Source organism: Culicoides brevitarsis, chromosome 1, assembly GCF_036172545.1.
Source record: "Culicoides brevitarsis isolate CSIRO-B50_1 chromosome 1, AGI_CSIRO_Cbre_v1, whole genome shotgun sequence".
NCBI lineage: Eukaryota > Metazoa > Arthropoda > Insecta > Diptera > Ceratopogonidae > Culicoides > Culicoides brevitarsis.
Window position 1 is genome coordinate 17065996 of NC_087085.1, and position 20747 is coordinate 17086742.

At 27.4% G+C, this 20747-nt stretch overlaps 1 long non-coding RNA gene across 1 annotated transcript in view; it reads right to left on the bottom strand.

Moving 5' to 3' along the window:
• Positions 1–2227: 2227 nt before the first annotated feature.
• LOC134827296 (uncharacterized) overlaps positions 2228–20747 on the bottom strand; it is a 57468-nt gene continuing 38948 nt past the window's right edge. Inside the window, exon 3 of the long non-coding RNA XR_010161765.1 lies at positions 2228–2480. This is a non-coding gene — a long non-coding RNA (uncharacterized LOC134827296). The remainder of the gene's footprint in view (positions 2481–20747) is intronic.

Below are 20747 nucleotides of genomic sequence, written 5' to 3' on the forward strand. Positions count from 1 at the left end.
TAAAAGAAATTTCAAAATTTACCAAACTCTTTATTTTTTTCATTTGAATTTGTTAAAAAAATATTCAAAAAAAAAAACATAAAAAAGTAAAAATAGTTTTTTTTTCATATTTAATAAAATTTTTTAAAATAAAAAATTGATTTTTCATTTTAATTGTATTTCAATTTTTAGATTTTTTTTATTGTACTTCAACAACTAAATTTTTTTTGTTCAAATAAAAAATTAATAAATTTTTCCTTAATATTGATTTTTTTTAATTTTGTCATTTTTTTATTAAAATTTTATCAAAATAAGTATTAGAGAAAAGAAAAATTTTATTTAAGTTTTTCAATTTGTGAAACAATTTTAGATTTTTTCAAAAATGATTCACATTTTAAGAAAGTTTTTATCATATCTAAAATAAAAAATAATAAATTTTCAAAAGCATACTGGTTAAAATTTTAACCTTCACATTTTCTGAATGCAAAAATACTTGAAACGATTCAAATTTGCTAACTCAAATTTGTTAAAAAAATAAAAAAAAAAAAATTTTTTAAATTTTAATTTTTTTATAAATTTTTTTTTTAAATTTTATTGATACTTTAATGATATAATATTAATTTTTGGGTAAAAAATCATTCAATTCCAGAAAATTCTTCCTATTTTCGAATTTAATTCAGAACATTAAAAGACAGCAGCATGAAAATTCAACAAGGCACATCTGACATTGACTTCACAACGCACACGCAACAAAGCCATCCGCTCACATGAAATATGAAAGTTATAACAATAATCATCAACGATAATAGGATCAATTTTTATCTCATTTCAAAAATCTTAATTCATGACAATATGACTTTTTCCCGTATCTCTGCCTCGTATCGCATGTAAAAACGAAATATAAAATGCACCACTTCAATTTTTCATACATATTCGCCAATAATCCTTACCCTATTTTTCTCTTTTTTTCCTCCTCTTGCCGATTCAAGCAACAATTGTCTGCTGCTTATGATTACCTTGACCAGAAGCCAACGAAAAAAAAATCTATAATCGAGACGGCAATTTCATATGAAATTTTTCCTCTATCCCATTTACAATGCATTTAATAAGTGTCCTCTTACTTAAATTGTGAAAGTCGTACGACGACGCACCATCATGAGATTGTTGGCAGATGTTTATGATGTAAGATTTTGGTGCAGCAGCAGCAAAGGAAGGTGGCAATTTCAATTATAGCATTTCCATGATAATCCGATAATATTTTATGTGGTGCGTTGTCGCAAGCAAGCAAGAAGAAGAAGCAGCAAGTGAGATTGTTATCAAAAGGGAATGAAATTAATTTTTGGTCATTATTATGCGACACATATCGTGTACAGATGGAGATTAGTCGAAAATTGTTACTATTACTCTCCTGTTTTTAATTGATTGCACGCAACAATTGACACATAAATAAAGATTAGGATCGATGTGTGATATTAAAAGGGACACGCTGCTGCTTTTCACTGAAAATTGAGAAAAAAATATCGACCGACGACCATATGACAAGAGAAAAATCCAATATTATCAGTGAATGGATTTTAAATTATTGAACTTTGTTGTACCGTGGGTTCACTCAATTTTTCCTATATTTTTTTTCAATTTTTTTAAAATATTTCAATTTTTTTTATCAAAATTAATTTTTTTTACAAATATTTTCTTTATCAAAATTTTTTAAAAATATTTTTCAATTTTTCTATTACATTTTTATATTTTCTTAAATATTTTTTTTCTCGTTGATTTTAATTGATTTTTTTAAATTTGTTTTTATGTTGCATTTATTGATTTTTTAAACAATTAAAAAATATTTTTTTACTCTTTTTTTTTAATTTGAAATATTTCTAAAAATTTAAAAAAAATTAATAAAAATCAACGAGAAACAAAAATATTTAAGAAAATGTAAAAATGTAATAGAAAAAAATTGAAAAATATTTTTTAAAAAATTTTGATAAAGAAAATATTTTTAAATAAATTTAATATTGATAAAAAAAAATTAAAATTTATTTTTAAAAAATTGAGAAAAAAATATATGAAAAATTGAATGAACATACGGTACCTATCTGCTTTAAAAAAGTAGGAAGAAAATGCATTTTTTTTTATAAAAAAAACGGCTCAATAGACGATTAAATTAAACTTGTTGAACCATGAAATTTTTCTTCAATGTTGCATTAAATTTATGTATTAAAAGTCATTTTTCTTCAAGTGCTTCTTTTTCCACTTACCTTTATGAACAAGAAGAGTATTGTCCCGTGCCAAAGCCAGCTCCGACTCAGTTAAAGTTGCTTCCGAGCCATTTTCGGAAGATGGAGTTTTAGACAAATTTTTGCTGTTTGTAAAGTTATATTGGGTCGGTGGAGGATGTTTTGCACTCAAATACGGTTGAGCATACATGCTCGAGTGAATGGGACTATCTTCCACATCTGACTGTTTATTATTGATGGAGTACCGCTGATGGTGACGATTACGTGCTGAAAAGATAAAAAAAACACACATACTTGATTAAATTCGTTTTACCCTTCATCACATGGAGGAGACATGTGTGCGATGCACAAAAAAAATATGTATAGATTGGAAGATTATCCTCTGAGGAAAATGACATTCATATTTCAAATTTAAACATCGATGTGTGTGCAGACAGACAGCACAGATTGTAATTCCCTGAGCTCATGTCAAATCAAAACCTAATCCTGCTTATGATTTTTTTTTCATCTTTCAATTAAACAAATCTCTTGATACCAAACAAGCAATTTAAACAAATTATCAAGTTGAACAATTTTTTAGCGCAACGGATTGAGCGGTTTTTTGGTCGATGTTCGTTTCTCAATCAAGCCACGTTCCATGCATTAACTTTAAATTGCTGTAATACAAGGAAAAAAATGAAAAGGAGGCAATAAAAGGTAATTGTAAACATTTACTTTTTCTCCTATAATTTTTTTCTTCTGTAGATTTTTCTTTTAAGAAGTTTACAACTGATCTGAGTCGCAGTGTTACAAAGAAAGAACAAAAGTACTTTTTCTTATCATTTGCACGTACGCATTTGATTGTAAGTCATATCCACCCCACATGGCAGTCTCAAGTATCATACTTCATCATTTACTTACAGGCAAAGACATTTTGCAATGAGGCTGATACAATTGCCGAGAATGTTTTAGGTTTCCTTCTTTTAAATTTTTTAAAATTTTTCAGGGAACCTGTACAAAGAATCTGTCGAAAATTTTTTAAAATAATTTTCAATATAATTTTTTATTTAATGAAAATTTTTAAATTTATTATTAACCTTTTTAAATTAATATTTATTATTGAGAATAATGATTTTATTTATCATTTTGCATTAAAAAACTCAAAAAGTAAGAAAATATTGACTTTTTCTTAATTTTAGCAAAAATTTAATAATTACCTAATAATTTTTTTCGCAGAAATAAAAAAAAATTCGATTTTTTTTTTTTAGAAGATTGAAAGAAAAATCCTTAAAAAATTAAATATTTGCAAAAATTTCAGATTTCGAAAAAATTCAAATTCTTAATTTTATTTTAAATCAAAAAAAAAATCCATGTACAAAAATAATTATAAAATTTAAAAAAAATAACTTTTTGGACAGCAATTTTGAAAAAAAAAATATTAAAAAAGCAAAATTTTTGTAAAAATCATTTAAAAAGTATATTTTCAATATTTTCTTACTTTTTGGGTTTTTAATGCAAAATGTTAAATAAAATCATTATTTTAAATTATAAATATTAATTTAAAAGTTATTTAAAAATAAATTTAAAAATTTTCATTAAATGTAAAAATTCTTAAGAAATTGAGATATATTTTAAAAAAAATATTTTTAAAAAATTGTAACAACCTGTGAGACAATGTTTGTACTTGAAGGTGTGAAATTACAAAACAACACAGTTTGTTTAACACACACACGAACACATCGACCACTTTGAATCCACTTTTGAGTTAAGAAAATGCGTTCAAGTGAGTGTGGCGATGGTAAAATATCTGCGGTAAGCCCTACAAAGATATGTTTGCAAACATATGAAAACATATCAAAAGGGATCAATGTGGTTACACAAAGATCGAGACTGTGTTGTAATAATGGGATTTTCAATCGTCTCATAGTAGAATTTGAACGGTGTGTCTTGAAAAGTGTATTGAAATACAATAATGATGTAATAATGTTTGTGGTTTATTAATCCGAATCCAATCATTAGTTGAGACGACGTTGTTGTTAAATCCCTTATTAATTCTCTTTCTGCAATGATTGTATCGCGTGTCAGTTGCAGTGGATGTGCGACAAGTGTGACGATGTTCAGGGGTGAAATTCGATATTGTTGGTCGAACGAAAAACGTTTAACGAAATATATATTTTTTTGGATGACGTATCTGTATCAATTCCTTTATTAATGTCAATTTTATCTAAGTGATGAAAAAATAATAATCGTAAATTTTCTTCTAATTTAATTGAGTGATATGGTGATGACGTGTGTTCGAAGGGTGTTTTATTAATAATAATATTGCTTTGATTGAATTGCTTTTAGGCGAAATTTTATTTATTTTTCTTTGAGAGAAAGCTTGGATTTTTTTCTGTAAAATATTATGACTTATCTAAAAGCTAATAAAATAATTCAATATCTTAAAAATTTCGATTAAAAATTTACTTAATATTAATAAAATTTAAAAAATAACTTTTTTGTCAGCAATTTTGAAAAAAAAAATATTAAAAAAAGCAAAATTTTTGTAAAAATCATTAAAAAGTCAATATTTTCTTACTTTTTGAGTTTTTCAATGCCATATGTTTAATAAAATAATTTTTCTTAATTATAAATATTAATTTAAAAAGTTAATAATAAATTTAAAAATTTCATTAAATGTAAAAATTCTTAAAAAATGATATTGAAAAATTTTATTTTTTAAAAAAATATTTTTAAAAGTTGCAACAACCTGTGAGCGATTGTTTGTACTTGAAGGTGTGAAATTACAAAACAACACAGTTTGTTTAACACACACACGAACACATCGACCACTTTGAATCCACTTTTGAGTTAAGAAAATGCGTTCAAGTAAGTGTGGCGATGGTAAAATTTTGTAAGCCCTACAAAGATATGTTTGCAAAAATATGAAAACATATCAAAAGGGATCAATTTGGTTACACAAAGATCGAGACTGTGTTGTAATAATGGGATTTTCAATCGTCTCATAGTAGAATTTGAACGGTGTGTCTTGAAAGGTGTATTGAAATACAATAATGATGTAATAATGTTTGTGGTTTATTAATTATCATTTGAGAATAAATCCCTTATTAATTCTTTTCTGCAATGATTGTAAGTTGCAATGTGCGACAAGTGTGACGATGTTCAGGGGTGAAATTCGATATTGTTGGTCGAACGAAAAACGTTTAACGAAATATATATTTTTTTTTTTTGGATGACGTATCTGTATCAATTCCGTTTATTAATGTCAATTTTATCTAAGTGATGAAAAAATAATAATCGTAAATTTTCTTCTAATTTAATTGAGTGATATGGTGATGACGTGTGTTCGAAGGGTGTTTTATTAATAATAATATTGCTTTGATTGAATTGCTTTTAGGCGAAATTTTATTTATTTTTCTTTGAGGAAATTGTGATGTTTTTTCAATAAAGTATTGTGATTTGCTTAAAGCTCATAAAATAATTCAATATCTCTAAAAAAAATATGATTTTTTTAATAGAATTTTTTTATAAAAAATTACTTTTTATTTCAGTTTTTTACATTTTAATATAAATAAAATTTTAAAAAAAATTAATAAAAAAAAAATAAAATTAAATAAAATTCTTAAAGTTGAAGTTCAATTGATATAAAAAATTTATTATCAATTATTATTTTATTTAATTTTTTAAAAATAATTTTATTAAAATATAATGATCTTAAAAAAATCAAATTAATTCAGACTTTAATTTTAATTTATTTATTTATTTATTATTTACTTTAAGTATAATCATTTTTACTAAGATTCCTTAATCTTTAAATTTTTTTCTTAATTTTATAAAATAGATAAATAAAAATCCTCTTCGCATGAAAAAAAAATCAAAGAGAGAGCTTAAAAAAAATCTACGATAAAAAAAATACAACAAAAAAATTAATTCTGTCTGCAAAATCTGCTGTACGCACAGCACAAAAAATGTTATAATTATGCGTATTTTTCGACAATAACGACACATTTTAGCGTCTGAAACACAATAACAATTTCATCAACAAAACACGATAATAATACACATCTGGGGTGTTATTATTAGGGCATTGCTACTGTTTCTGTCCTATATTTCATGCACACACATAAAAATTGTCGCGACTCTCAACGCGAATCAGGGGACTATTTAATGAATAAACCTAGTGAGACGAAAAAAATCTTCATTCATGCGGATTTTCAGAGAAAAAAAAATCCATTATTCGAGGAGAAAACTATCAAAAGTTTGTCAATTTCTCAAATATTTTTTCAATCACGACTTTCTTTCTTCCTTCGTATGACAAAAAATAATACAAGGGAGTTTTTTAAATTAGATTTCGCCTTTCGTCTAGTCAAGAAAGAAGTTAATAATCGCATTTTTCATGTTATTCATTTCAGGAAAAAGGAAAGAAAAATCGACTAAGTGTATCGTATTTCAGGAGATCACGTGCAACGGGGTCCAGAAGCAGCTCTCAACCTCCCTAATTTACCTGAATCTTGCGTTCGTACGGATAACATAACAATACAAATACGATATAAAAAAGATAATCTTTTTCAACAAGAAAGCAATCCCCTGTATTGTTGTAAAAAAATGTTTACCCTCTTATAATTTTTTTTTGTGGACCCTCGCAATTGTGTGATTATTATTATCACTGGTAGATTATAAAAGTCGTTTACGGCGTCGAACGAAACAAGTCTATCGTGGATGAGCAACTTTGTGATGCTTTTGACAAAAAAAAATGATGACGCATCGTGGCGTTTGGAAATCCCTGGATGGCGAAAGTGTAAGAAAACTAATCTACCTTTTCCATATGATATTTTCGGATATTTTGTATCAAGATTTTATTGTCTTTTATTCGTTTTTTTTTCTTCCTCTTTCATAATATACAATAACAGCGACGCAACTGCCAGTGATGGAAAAAGCGCGGGAAACTCACTCAAAATTTTTAAAATGAGAAAATTTGATAAAAAAAAAAAAAAAAAATAAATAAAAAAAAAATTAAAAATAAAAAAAATATTTTAGTTTTTTTATGATTTTTTTAAATTTTTTTGGATTAATTTTTGGATAATTGTAAATATTAAATTAATTTAATTTTAAAAAATGAAAAAAATTAAAATTTAAAAAAATAAATTTAAAAGTAATTTAATAAAATAATTTTTATTCATTTAATTTATTAATGAATTCAAATTATTTTTTTATTTTAATTAAAATTACTTTAATTTAATTAATTTTTTTTTATTTTATTTTCAATTTTTATTTTAAATATTTTTTTTATTTTTTAAACTTAAAATATTTTTTTTTAATATTTTAATACAAAGAAATGACAATTTTTTTAATAAATTAATTTTGATCCCAGAAAAACAATCTTTTTCCATCCCTGCAACTCTGGTGCGATATGGGGAGACAATGAATAGCAATTATTATTACTTTTCTTCGCTTTTATAGCTTGTACGCCGCTTCCTCGAGATATTTCTAACAAAAATTATTATTATTGTACGAGGTGTGATATTATTTGTCAGCTTCCTTCCTCCTCCGCACTTACCCTCATACGGAAAAAGCAAAGAAATTTCTTTATCTCATTTATGACGGTAATAATGATATTTTTTGCTTTAGACACGTACGCGATGGCAATGAAAGTGCATTATAAGTACTTGAAGGTGACTTTAACGAATATAAAATTATTTACAATAACGACTCCCAACTGAATTCATCTTATCCTGCTTTCTTGAATTTTCTTGACATTTTGCAATTATCTGACAGAAAAGGCGATGAACTTGAAGTAACTTTCCGACTCAGAGGTCGAAATCTTATTTGAACAAAAATCTTTTTATTTATTTTGCTCGAGGCCTTGTGTGACATGATGACATGCCAAAGTCACCCAAGACCCACACAATACGTTTGATTGTAAATTAATATGAACAGATGTCTAAATAAATATTGGCGTGCGGTCTGTTTTTTGTTGTCACAGATCTGCCTAACTATTTTGAATAAAATTGTTTTTTTTTTGTCGAAACGCCTAAAATAAAATCCCTATAGTAAAATATTTTGTGTAACCTGATCAAGGCAGTGCCGCTTGCTGTTCATTACCGTGAAAAAAAGCACTGATTGCCACTATCCGAACCCCTCAGAGATATTTTTAATCAAATTCTATCGAAAGTGTTCACCCTTCGAACGCACAGAAGTTCAAAATAAAATTATTTGTTTGTCGAAGTAATTTATAATGTTCCCCGGATAAACGAGGACAATTTCATTATTTTATATTAACTGGCTTGTTGAAAAATTGCAACAACATTAATATGGTCAATATAATAAACTCGAATTTATTTATGACTTTATACATCGATGGACGTCGGTTTATGACGTTAATGATCCTACGGACGACAGGGGACAGAAAAATGGGCGGTGATCGCTTCAAAAACGAAGAAAAGGGCAAAAACGTTGTTATTTGTTTGAAGGAAGGCAATGTAAATGAGAGGAACGGATATTTGCACAATTGATGGATTTCTATTTGCTTAACTTGAGATTTGATTTGTTTGTCTTCTTCTTTTTTTGTGTGATTAAAATTATGAAAATGAAAGCGCATCTGGTCTCCCTTTCAAGTTTTAATTTTCCTATGAAAACTATGAAAGTGTCATTAAAATATTTTTGGATGTGTCCCATTCCTTTGGAAAAATGTCGAAAATAGTTATGGAAAAGTTTTCAAATTAAAATTGTAATAAAATGAACCACGAGTTCTATTTCTCTCCCTTTCTCCTCGAAAAGTCGGCTTTTCATTAAATTTTCGTAGAAAAACCAAAGGAGTCACGGAACAACCACGAAAATTTATGTGCGGAATTATTTGACTTTGTGTTGCAGCCGACACGAAAGACGGAAAATGACAACAACATTAGTGTAAAAGGACACAGAGAATTTTTTCCAGCTCCTTGTTTCGTGTTCTTTATGCGATTTAAATGAGGAGAAACTATTTCGGAGTACTTTATATGTCACTTTGGTATTTTTATGTCCTCTTGTTATAACAATGTCTATTTAAAAATACCAAAAACCGGTAAATTACAATGAAATTTTGGCAAATTTAATGTTTATCGAGCATGAAGAAACAGAAGAAGAACATGGAAAAAAAATTCAAATGCGACAGGAAAGTGAACATGGGTGACACGAAATTTTTCCTCCTTCTTTGGCTCCTTCTTCCAAGGCGATAAATTTTTCACAAACATGTTCCGCTTTTTTTAAAACAATTTAAACACTCACGACGACATTATTTAACAACTTTCGGAATATAATTAAAAAAAAAAGACGGGGAACTTAATTTATGATCGCCTTCCCGTTCCTACTTAAGGACCTTGTCTTATCATTTTCCGTGATAATTGCTCCAGTTTATAAAAATTTGAGAACATTCGATGAGCCCCTTACCCCTTTGACACTTTAATGTGCATGTTTTGCCGTTAATTTGACAATAAATTACAACACAATTAATTTAAAAGGATAATTAATTTTCGTTTTATGAGGTGTGTAAAATTATTCGAAAACGGTGCATCGGCAGTATTTTACACGCAGGAAACATGTGTAAATCATTTGAAATTGATACGACTGCGTGGCGTATATAAAATAAATGGAAAAGCATATTTTTCGCAAAAATTGTTATTATTATTATTTAAGCGATTTTAAACGGTTTATGAGATCATTTTACGCGATTCGCACTATAAAAAAAGATTAAATTGATGCGAAATTCGTTATTAAAGCACACTGGACCCTCCAAAAATTTAAACATTTAATTCTAAATTGGTCGCATTAAATTACACCAATTACTCTTACTTTTTCGCAGACTTGCACATAAAATTACCCATTATAGTCGCTCGGACAACGAATACGCAAATTATTATTATTATTATGCTAGAGGTGTAAAATAAAATAAACTGTGGTGTTAAGTTTAATGACGCATTTTAAAAATCGCATTTGCGATTTATTTTATTCTGTTCCGTAGGCATGGCATGACAGAAATAACATAAATGTAACAACATGAAAACGTTACATTGTTCAAATTGTAGCCTCGGGGCAAACTCACACACGAGCCGAGGCAGCGTGACACACACGTTTCACTTCCAGACCAGCTGCAACTCGCACAACGGTGACCTATAAGGTGAGACACTGATTTTAAGAGTTAATTGTACGTTTTTTGTGTGAAAATTCAGATGGAGGAGGAAATGTGATAAGTTATCACCGCAGGCAATTTTTTTTTTGTGTAAATCAGAATAAAAATTTGATATGTAATTAAGGCGCGTGTGTGATGCGTGATTATTTTGAGGATTAATTGTCATTTTTGAGATCGTTAGTTTTGATCAGATTGACTTAACCTTAAAAAATATTTACGAAAGAATCGAATGCCACAATTTTTTTACTAAAAACTTATTTTTCTTATTTTTTAAACATTTCTCTTTCTTTTGGCGCCAAAATTTTTAAAAAAATTTTAAAACCGTTCAAAATATCGCTTTTAAATTTTTTTTATATATAAAACATAGAAATATAATTTTTCTGAGGTTTTATAGACAAAAAAAATACTATTTTTCACTACATAAATTTTCAAAGTTTTGGCGCCAAAAGTAGCATAATATAAATATAATTTTTAAAAATTATCCACTTTTGGCGCCAAAACTTAAAAAATATATATAGTGAAAAATTATATTTTTTGTCTATAAAACCTCAAAAATACTTTTCTATTTACTATTTATGCTTCAAAAAATAAAAAAATTAAAAGCGATCACCTGCATTGTTTTAATGTTTTTTATTTTCTAAATTTTGGCGCCAAAAATGTGATTAAGTATGTTTCAATAATACAAAAAATACGTTTTAGAAGATAATAAATTGTGGCATTTTTGGTCGAGTCTCTCGTACTTTCATACTTAGTTTAAAATTAGTTATATTTTCCTCATAGTTTGGTAAAAAAAATTTTGAAAAATAATGATTTAAAATTTATTTTTAAATTTTCTTTAAAATTAAAGTCAAAAGTCTTTCAAGAAAATTTCTTCTATTTTTACTAAAATAAAAGTCTGAGTCCTAAAAGCTTAACCTTAATTCATAAATTTTTGCATCCCTATCGTTGATCTAAATCTCATTTCTGATCCTCGACAATAATCAAAAAGTAACATCTGCAATGTTTATTTAACGTCTGATATTAAATAACAATCACATCTCTATTGTATTTAATATTTATCAAAAAATCTCTCTCGCTGCAAACAACGATCAACAATATCAGGAAACAAAACGCAAAGGATGAAGATACTCATGTGGAAAAATTAAACTTTAATCCTATGATGACTTCATTGAACCGGAAAAGTTGAACATTAGCTCGTTGTTGTTGTTGTTGCGACGAGCGCACAAGAGGCAAGAGATTTATGTTCTGTAAAAAAATTGTTTAAATAAAGAGTAGAAAAAAAACTTGTTGATGCGTGCATCGTGTGTAAATATTGTGACCGATTGAATTGTTCAATCATCATCGTTGCTAAGGCGAGAAAATCCCTTAGAACAAAAAATATTTTAATTATCTTTGTCTCAGCTGGTACGAAAATACAATTTGAAAGTTTGAATCCCAATTTTGACATTTTTGCATAAAATAATGTTTCTGTAATAACATTTTCGACAAGACTCCCAATTTGTGTGTGTGTGTGAAATTTTGCGAAGAAAGACAGATTATGCTGACAAGTTAGAGGGAAACTTTACAACATATCAAAAATGTAAATTTTCAATTTTTCCAGCATGAAAAGGAAAAGGTTTTGAGTGATGATGAAATGAAACGACAAACAATATATAATCAAAATCCATGTTTATGTAACTATTTTGTCCGTGACATTGTGCAGCACACTCGAGTCAAGGTCTGACGGCTTTGACAATCAACAACATTTCGTTTGTGTCTGAAATTATTCATCAATTTGTCTTCATTTCCTTTCATTTGTTGGATGCGTTGTCTGAGAGGATTTTACATTTTATTACATATGTTTTTTTATATAAAATTTAAAAAAAAGAATTATTCAAAAAGTTTTCTCAAAAGAGACAAAATAATCAACTTTTTAATAGATTTTTCCTCCTTTTCAAATTTCGACATCAAAAAAAAAGTTCGTATGACAAGAAATTGTCAATCACCTTCAAATCCCTCGTTTTTTGACCCTTCTACAAGTTTTTGAAAGGCAATAATCCACCCTTTCACTGAAATAAACGACAACATCCCCCTTGTCTCTTCGAGTCTCCTCTTTTCCTTATCACAATAGATTACAAAATTTATGCAAAATTTTCATTTTATTTTATTTTATTCAATAATAACAAAAAAAAAACTCATAATAAAATGATAATGTTTTCTTTTTGTTCGGTGTGGGGACTTCCTCACTCCTCTTTTCGGTTGAAAATCATAAAAAAGAAACATTTTTGATGATAATCTACTTTTTCGCCTAAGATGTCCTTTTTATGATGGAGTCCAGTCGAGAAAGGAGAGTGTTACGAATCCTTATCAATTCATCAGTGCCCATTTAAATGCAAAAATTTACGGCAAAACAGGGGTGAGAAGTCCTTGCCATGTCAGGTAGAAAAGAAAAGACCAAAGTGAATCGGATTTGGATGACAATTTAACGCTAGACTGCTTGTTCAACTCTAATTTGCGGTTGAATTGAAATTTTCCAACAAGAAACGTAGAGAGAGAGGAAGTTGAAATCAATATAATCAATTTTTCTTCCTTCGACGTTTTTTTTGCGTTTCAGAGATGTGCAAGGAAAATTTAATTAAATTTAGCTCCAATTTATGCTAATTTGATTGCAGTACTATATTGCGCTTCGAATCATTGATTTTTCTTTGTTCCATTTATTTATCGTGTCTCTTTCGCGCGAGATAAAAAAAAATATTTGATCAATTACCTTCATGATGTTGCGAGCAAAACGAAGCGTAAAATTAATTTTTCTCAAAAAAAAAATCTTTAGGTCAAGAAAGAGTGAGTTAATTGATTTTTTTTAGTGAGAAAAAAAGGTAATTAATTAAAAATAGCAACTTTTCAGGCTTCAGATTTTATGAACTCATTTCTCATTCCATTTGAACAAAAAAAGCACTTAATTTAGATTCATATGTCTCAGTCTCTGGCACACACAAAACACTAAATCAAACATCACAGAAACACGTGTCAATTAAATTCCATCAGTATGAGGTCCCCCTCATTCCTGCGAAACATATTTTCCTTTTATGTAAGCCATTTCAGCATAAATATGGAAATATGGTAATGTTCTAATTAGAGATATTGTGTTTTATAAAACAATTTACACGCACGCACATGTGAAGTGGAGGCAAAATACGCTTGAATGCTCATCCGCTTGCTCATCATTTGATTAAAGCCGGCAAAATTTTACGTAATTTAATTCATGGTATTTATTTTAATTTGAATATGACGTAAAATTTATGTGTAATTTGTGAAAACCAGAAATTGTTTTCCTTGCAACTCCTCACTTGTGAGCATTTAAAGTTGATAAAGGGAGGAAAATGGCCTTCTTTTGCTATAAAATACACTTACAGCCCCCAAACAACAATAGATGACAATAAATCGCTCGCTCACTTGAACTTTTGACACACTTAATTACGTCGCAACCTCCACACACACACATGAAACGAGAGACATTGTTGAAATATTACTCGTGCCATTAGAGGAATTACGTTTAATTGTTTTGTTAAGACATTCATTTTGTTTCGGAAGAAGCGCAAGTTGATGACTTTAATAATGAAAATATTTTAAGACCATTAACCGGTGAAGGATGTTACAAAAAAAGAAACTTAATCGCATCATAAATCCTTTTATGTATTTTTATCAGTCTCATTTTTTTTTCTCCGTTTTCCTTTAGAAGAGCTAAGAGACTTGTTGGTTGGTTGCTTGCCGCTTAAATTTATAACATTATATCCTATGAAAGTCATCTTAACTTTTATTAATAAATGTCAGGTAAGCTGTTTATTGTACCTTTTACTTGGTAAAGAGCGTCTTTATTTATTCGCTTTATTTACACTGCGAAAAAAAAATTGAAAGAAAAAAATAAATAGAAATTAAATATAAAAAAAAAATCAAAAATAAATTAATTAAAAAAAATCAATTTTGTAATTTAAAAATATATAAAAAGGAAAGTTTTGAGAAAATTGAATAAAAATTATTTTAAACAATTTTTTAATTTAAAAAAATTTATTTAACTTTAATTTTATTTTATTTTTATTTTATTTTTATTTTATATTTGTTTTATATTTTATTTTATTTTTTTTTATGTTATTTTATTCAATTTTATTTTATTTTATTTTATTTTATTTAATTTAATTTAATTTTATTTTATTTTATTTTATTTTATTTTCTTTTATTTTATTTTATTTTATTTTATTTTATTTTATTTTATTTTATTTTATTTTATTTTATTTTATTTTATTTTATTTTATTTTATTTTATTTTATTTTATTTTATTTTATTTTTTTTTTTTTATTTTTATTTTTATTTTTATTTTTATTTTAATTTAATTTTATTTTTTTTAATTTTTTTTTATTTTAAAAAAATTTTAAAAAAATTATAAAGACAAATTTTAAGATTTTACTAAAATATATTTCAGCGCCCTTAATTTTAGGGTTAATCAAAATATTTTAGGATATTTTAGAATATTTTTTAGGAATCAAAAAAAAAATTATTAATAATAATATGCAAAAATTAATAAAATTAAAAAATAATTATATAATTAATTTATTTATTGTTTTTAAAAATTGATTATTAAAATAATTTTCATTTAAATAATTATTTTAAATATTATTTTTATAAAAAACTAAATTGAAAAATTTAATTTATTAACTTATTTACTATAAATAATTTTTTTTAATTTAATTTAATTTTAGTTCAATTCTAAATAATTATTTAATTAAAAAATTTTTATAGAACTTTAAAAAATTTAAATAGTTTAAAACCTCAGATAATCTAATTTTTTTAAATATTTTTACAGTGTATCTTATTTACGTCACAACTCTCCCGGAGAAAATAGATTTCTTTTTTTAAAGATGACCGACGACTAAGACTAAGACTAAGTTTAGATGAGAAAAATATCCAGCCCATTGTTCGTCGTCATCATCACCAACGCGATAAAAAGTAATATCTTTTTATAATTGTTTATTCTTCCATCAGTCGCTTAGTCTTCATCATGTCTATATTGTGCGTATAAAAAAGACGACGACGACGCGATGAATCATATTGTACGTAAACTACTTGACTATTCATTTATTCAATCTTTTTAAAGCTTTTCAAAAGAAAGGTAAAAATCTTCAAGTGTTTCATCGCGCTCTTCCTTCGCCGATTCTTTTAAGTGGGCTCGTAAATGTGATAAACACGGGAGAGCACAAAAAAGAAGAAAAACGGTGGCAATAATCATTATTACTTACTTCGTTATACGAAAAACGGAGCTGTGAGACGAGCGACGTCTTGGTGCTCCCAAGGCGCTAATCTTAACCTAATTGCTCACATTTTGTCGAGAATCTTTTTTTTTCTCTCCTCTGCTTTTCTCACCTTGCTTTGATACACACAGCTTCTTTTTTTTCGTTATTTATGTTTGTACGCACCATGAAAGCAGAGGAAAAAAAAGTAAAAGAAGGGAAAGAACGAACAGCATCAATTTTCATAAATGTTTATGAGAGCGCGTACACGTTTTAATATATTTATTGTATCAAAGTCATGAAAGGCAAGACAGTAACGGTGTCATATTTTACAAAAAAAAAGCAAAGAAGAAACACGGGACAATTTCATTTTGTAATAAATACGACAGGATATAACTGTAATAGTTATGGCATAAAAGTAAAGAGGCCACTTGTCGTCTTTTATCGTGTCTTGTCTTGTCGCACAAAGAAAAACAACTCTTTAATACAAAAAACCGGCATGAAAAAAAATTAAAGCCCAGTTCGTACTTCAACGTTGTGGTTGCTTGCCTCAACAAGCGTTTAATTCTATTACATGATGTAATATAATAGCTCTCGTCCTTTGCTTTGCTTCTATTGTGGCGTGTGACAATAGCGCGTGTAGGGTGAAGTACCGCCTTATTTTCAGCAATTTGGCAAAGTGTTCAGTGACCGGAAGCTACAAAGTCTCTAATTACGTAAAGAAGAAAAAAAAAACAATTACCGACAAAGTTAGTGATTTTCCGCACATTTACTGCAACAACTACTTTGAGCGAGAAAATATATTTAATTATACCGCACGACAAAAATCTTTAGAAACAACTTATTGTGCATGTAATTACAAGCCTAAATATTATGGTTGCAACGCAAAAACTTTCCAGTCGTGTGATGTTAGGAGAAAAAGTTTTCCCATGCATGAGGTTTAGCTATGAAAGTACGAGAAATTCGACCGAAAATGCTTAAAAAAAAATTTATTGTGTTGAAGAAAATATTTTTTTTGTTACTTGATATTTTTTTATCATTTTCGCGTCGAAAATTTGAAAAACAAATTGAATCTATTGTGAAAATTTGAGCAAAACTGCAAAAACTTATAACTTAATCATAAGTTAATGTAAAAAACAGGGTCTTAAGTTAAATGAATTTACTTAGTTACGAGATTTTTTAAAAAATTTAAAAAAATTTAAAAAAATTTTTTTTTCCAAAATTTGGTTGAAATTTCAAAAAAAAATTGACTTTTGACTTAATTTAATTTTTTCTTAAACTCAAGCTTTTGTCAAAAGTCAACTAAATTAAAAGATTTTTTAGACTAAAACGTAAGTTAAAGTTTAAGTCACATAAATTTTTAAAGCTTAAGGTTAAGAAAAATTTAAAAAAAAGTCAAAATTATTTTTTTTTAATTTCAAACCCAAATTAAGAAAAAAAAATTTTAATTTAAAAAAAATTAAAAAACATTAATTTTTTATGAATTTTATTTTTAAGTCAAGCTTAAGTAACTTATACTTAATCATAAGTCAAAAAGTTTTGTTTTTTTTTTGTTCCTTTTTTAATTTTGCAGCTTTAAGTTCAAAAATTTAGAAATTTGAGGGGAGCTTTCTAACGGACTATGCCTCAAAAAATCCTTTCAATTTCCAAATTTTAAAGTTTGATTAAATTGAATTTTTAAAATTTTCCAAGAGTAAAAAAAATTATCAAATAACACAAAAAATATATTTTACAGTAAAATAAAAATTTTTGTGACATTTTTAGTCGAATTTCTCGTACTTTAACAGTTAAAAGTAAAAATCATAGGATATTTATGCAAAAAGTTTTTACTTTTGATTTTTTAACCATACAAAGCAAAAAGGCTTCCTTGATTCATTTCAAATAAAAATGAGGATTTAGTTCCTTTTGATGCTTTGTTTCAATTTTTCACTCACCAAAGACTTACAATTATTTCATTATTATTACTACGAAATTCTTTCTCGTGTGTGTCGAAACCGTATCTACCGACTTATTTTTAATTAAAACACCCTCAACTCTGTTATAAATTTAATCAGTACAAACAAGCAGCACGTGGTAATGAGAATTATCTCGCATTCTTGGCTTTTTAATTTTTCCCCGTGTTTTTTTTCCTTTTAAATTACGTGAGAGTCGAGATGCAGCAGAAAAAGAAAAGAAAAATGCGATGTGTGTCAAGTAGTGGCGGAAAAATCAAACAAAAGTTGAAAAGAAAACATTGTCGACGAGTGGAAAAACAAACAAAAGCCATAAATGTCGACGAATTAAGATTTTCATGAATAAATTTTCGAATGTTATTAAAATTTTCATCGTTTGTAAGTAAATTGAAAATTTTCTCCAAAAAGTCATATTGAATGAAACAGGCAGGAGGAAGGGGTGATTATATGCTTTTTTGATACATTTCGGCAGATAAAACTGTCTGATGTGCCATTCAGTGACACAGACACACTGCGTCGATGTAGAAAGTTAAAAAACACATAACATTCAATTTTCATATCTTTCTCCTTTTGTTTTTGTTTCAAATTTAAAATTATGATTAAATTAAATGATTTTTGGGAATTGAAATCTTTTGTCGGTATTTGTCTTCTCGAAAGCAGTCTTTTCACAACAGAGCCGAACAAAACTTGAATGGAAGGTGTTTGTGTTTTATTATGTCATTAAAAAATTAATTTAATCAAAATACAAGAGAGAGAAGAAGCAAAAAGCGAAGGGGGTTCTTCCTACACTTTCACCGATTCTATCGATCGGAGCCAATTACTATCTCTCCTTCGTGTTTACGTTTCGAGTGAAAAACCACAACAATCAACAGCTCCTCTTCACCTTTTTTTTTTTTCGACGAGTCGAGTGCCATGCAACGCAATCAATTTATCCGAGTGCTGCCGAGTTGCCGATCCAGGCAATAATTTTCAATTCTCATAACTTTAATTAAACTTGGCGTAGTTGCTGTGCTGCCTTTTAAGCTCACACAAACTCGTTCCTGGCATAGATAAGTACTTCACATGGCACTAGAAACGTGGAGCATGATGATGATGATGATGAGTGAGCAAAAACAAATTAAGCGATGAATGGAAACAGCTTTTTTAATACCAGCACACGCCGGCATCGCATGATGAGTGTGGAAATGTGTGTTATTATTTGCTTGCCAGACATCATCATGGATATTGCTTGTTAAACGTTTTCTATGTGCGACGAGCGATGATGAGATGGATGAATATAGAAAAAAAGGAGTGCAGAGCAGAAATCTGAATCACTCACATTCAAGCCGTGTTATTATAAATATTTTATATCGTTTTGAATATAAATTTTTATAAGAGTTGGTGTATTTGTGTTAGCAGAGTGATGCTTGCGAATTATTTTTGTCACATTTAAAAAGGCACCAGATAGAAAAATGACTTTGCTCGTTCAGATTTTTGTATTTAAATAACAGTGGGGTTTCATTAAATTAAGGAAGCTTATTTAAGGGAAGCAAAATAGGCACTCAAGAGCAGTGGCTGATTTACCGACAAGCTGATAAGCTGTAGAACAAAATTCTTTAAAATAGGCCCTAACATTGTTGAAAAAAACTAATGACCTCAGGTCACATCCGAGTATTTCCGCCACTGCTCAAGAGTGCTAAAATATGAATACGAGTGCTTGAAAAAATTACAAGTTTCTCAAAAAAAAATATTATGTAGTTGGAAATTGAGTCACTAGAATAATACATAACTCTTTAGAATTACTCTTTAAAACAAAAAATACAAATTACCTAATTGAAGCAAAAAAGTTATTTTAAAACGAATATAAAAGAGGAAAAAGAGTAGTGATTTTTTCTATGCCTTTTTGTAAGTCAAACAAATTAACATAACGTTTTCTACATAATTTTCAAAAAAATTCTTTATAGAATAGAATTTGTTATGGTTTGGACTTTGGCAATTTTTCCAAAAAAATTTTTTTAATTCAGATTTTTTTTTACATTTTAATTTAATTTTAATTTTAATTTAATTTAATTATTTTTAATTTAGTTTTTTTTTTTAATTTTTCATTAAAATTTTTAATAAAATTTGAGTCTTGAATTTTTTAATTAAATTTCAAAAAAAAATATTTTTCAATAATTATTAAAATTTGCAGTTCTTTAAACAAATTTTGACACCTCATCTTGATTAAAAAAAAAACTTAAAAAAATCCATGGTTACTAAATATTTAAAAAAAAACTAGCGATACACGTAGATTTCGTTCTACGTACCTGTCGAGTTTGTTTTTCAAAATATTATTTCCATTTTCTTAACTTTCGCACATCTAAAACCTTGACCCAACACACATTTTAGGTCTCTCATGGAATTTCCAATGGAACCCTTAAGAGTAGCATTTAAATTTTCCTTATGAATAAGAACTCAGAGTCACTCAAAGGTATCTCATTGGTCACTTAGTAATAAAATTTTTCTTATTTTTCCACGAAATTTTCTATTTTCAAATTTTTTTCCATCTTTCAGATCTTCTACATTTTTTTTTTGCTCCAAAACCTTCTTTAAGCTAATCTTGACACATTTTTAAAAACCTCAAAAAGATTTGTGAATCAGAATTTGAGTGATGTTCAAAATTTGTTTCTTTACTTTATTTATTTTCAAAAAACTTTATTTTCATTTAAAAAATTTCAAAATGTTATTTTTCTGAAAATTTTCCGACCTTTTAACACAAAAAATAATTAAATTCCCTTAAATGTCGTTTCCACTAATTACCTCTAATAAAATTGCCTTTATCGTCGCACTCACGCACGAACGAGACATTTAAATAACAATAACCGGGCGCGCACAACTTCATTATTATACAATTATATTATCATCATAACCATCATCAACATTATCATCAATGCAAATTTAGAGTTGAAAATTGCAATATTAGTGGTTGGTACTTACAAGAGATGCATTTTATACAATTTTATTGGCAATTATGACACGCATTGGTCCAAATATATGCATCACACGGGATTTTAGTTGAGTTGATTATTTATGCAAAATAATAATAACAATAAGAGTGAATTTCTGACGTTACATGAAAATTCGTTCCCACACATTGTGCCGGACTTTGCATGCCAAATGAGGGCAAATTATATCAACATAATTGTTGGGACAAGTCAAA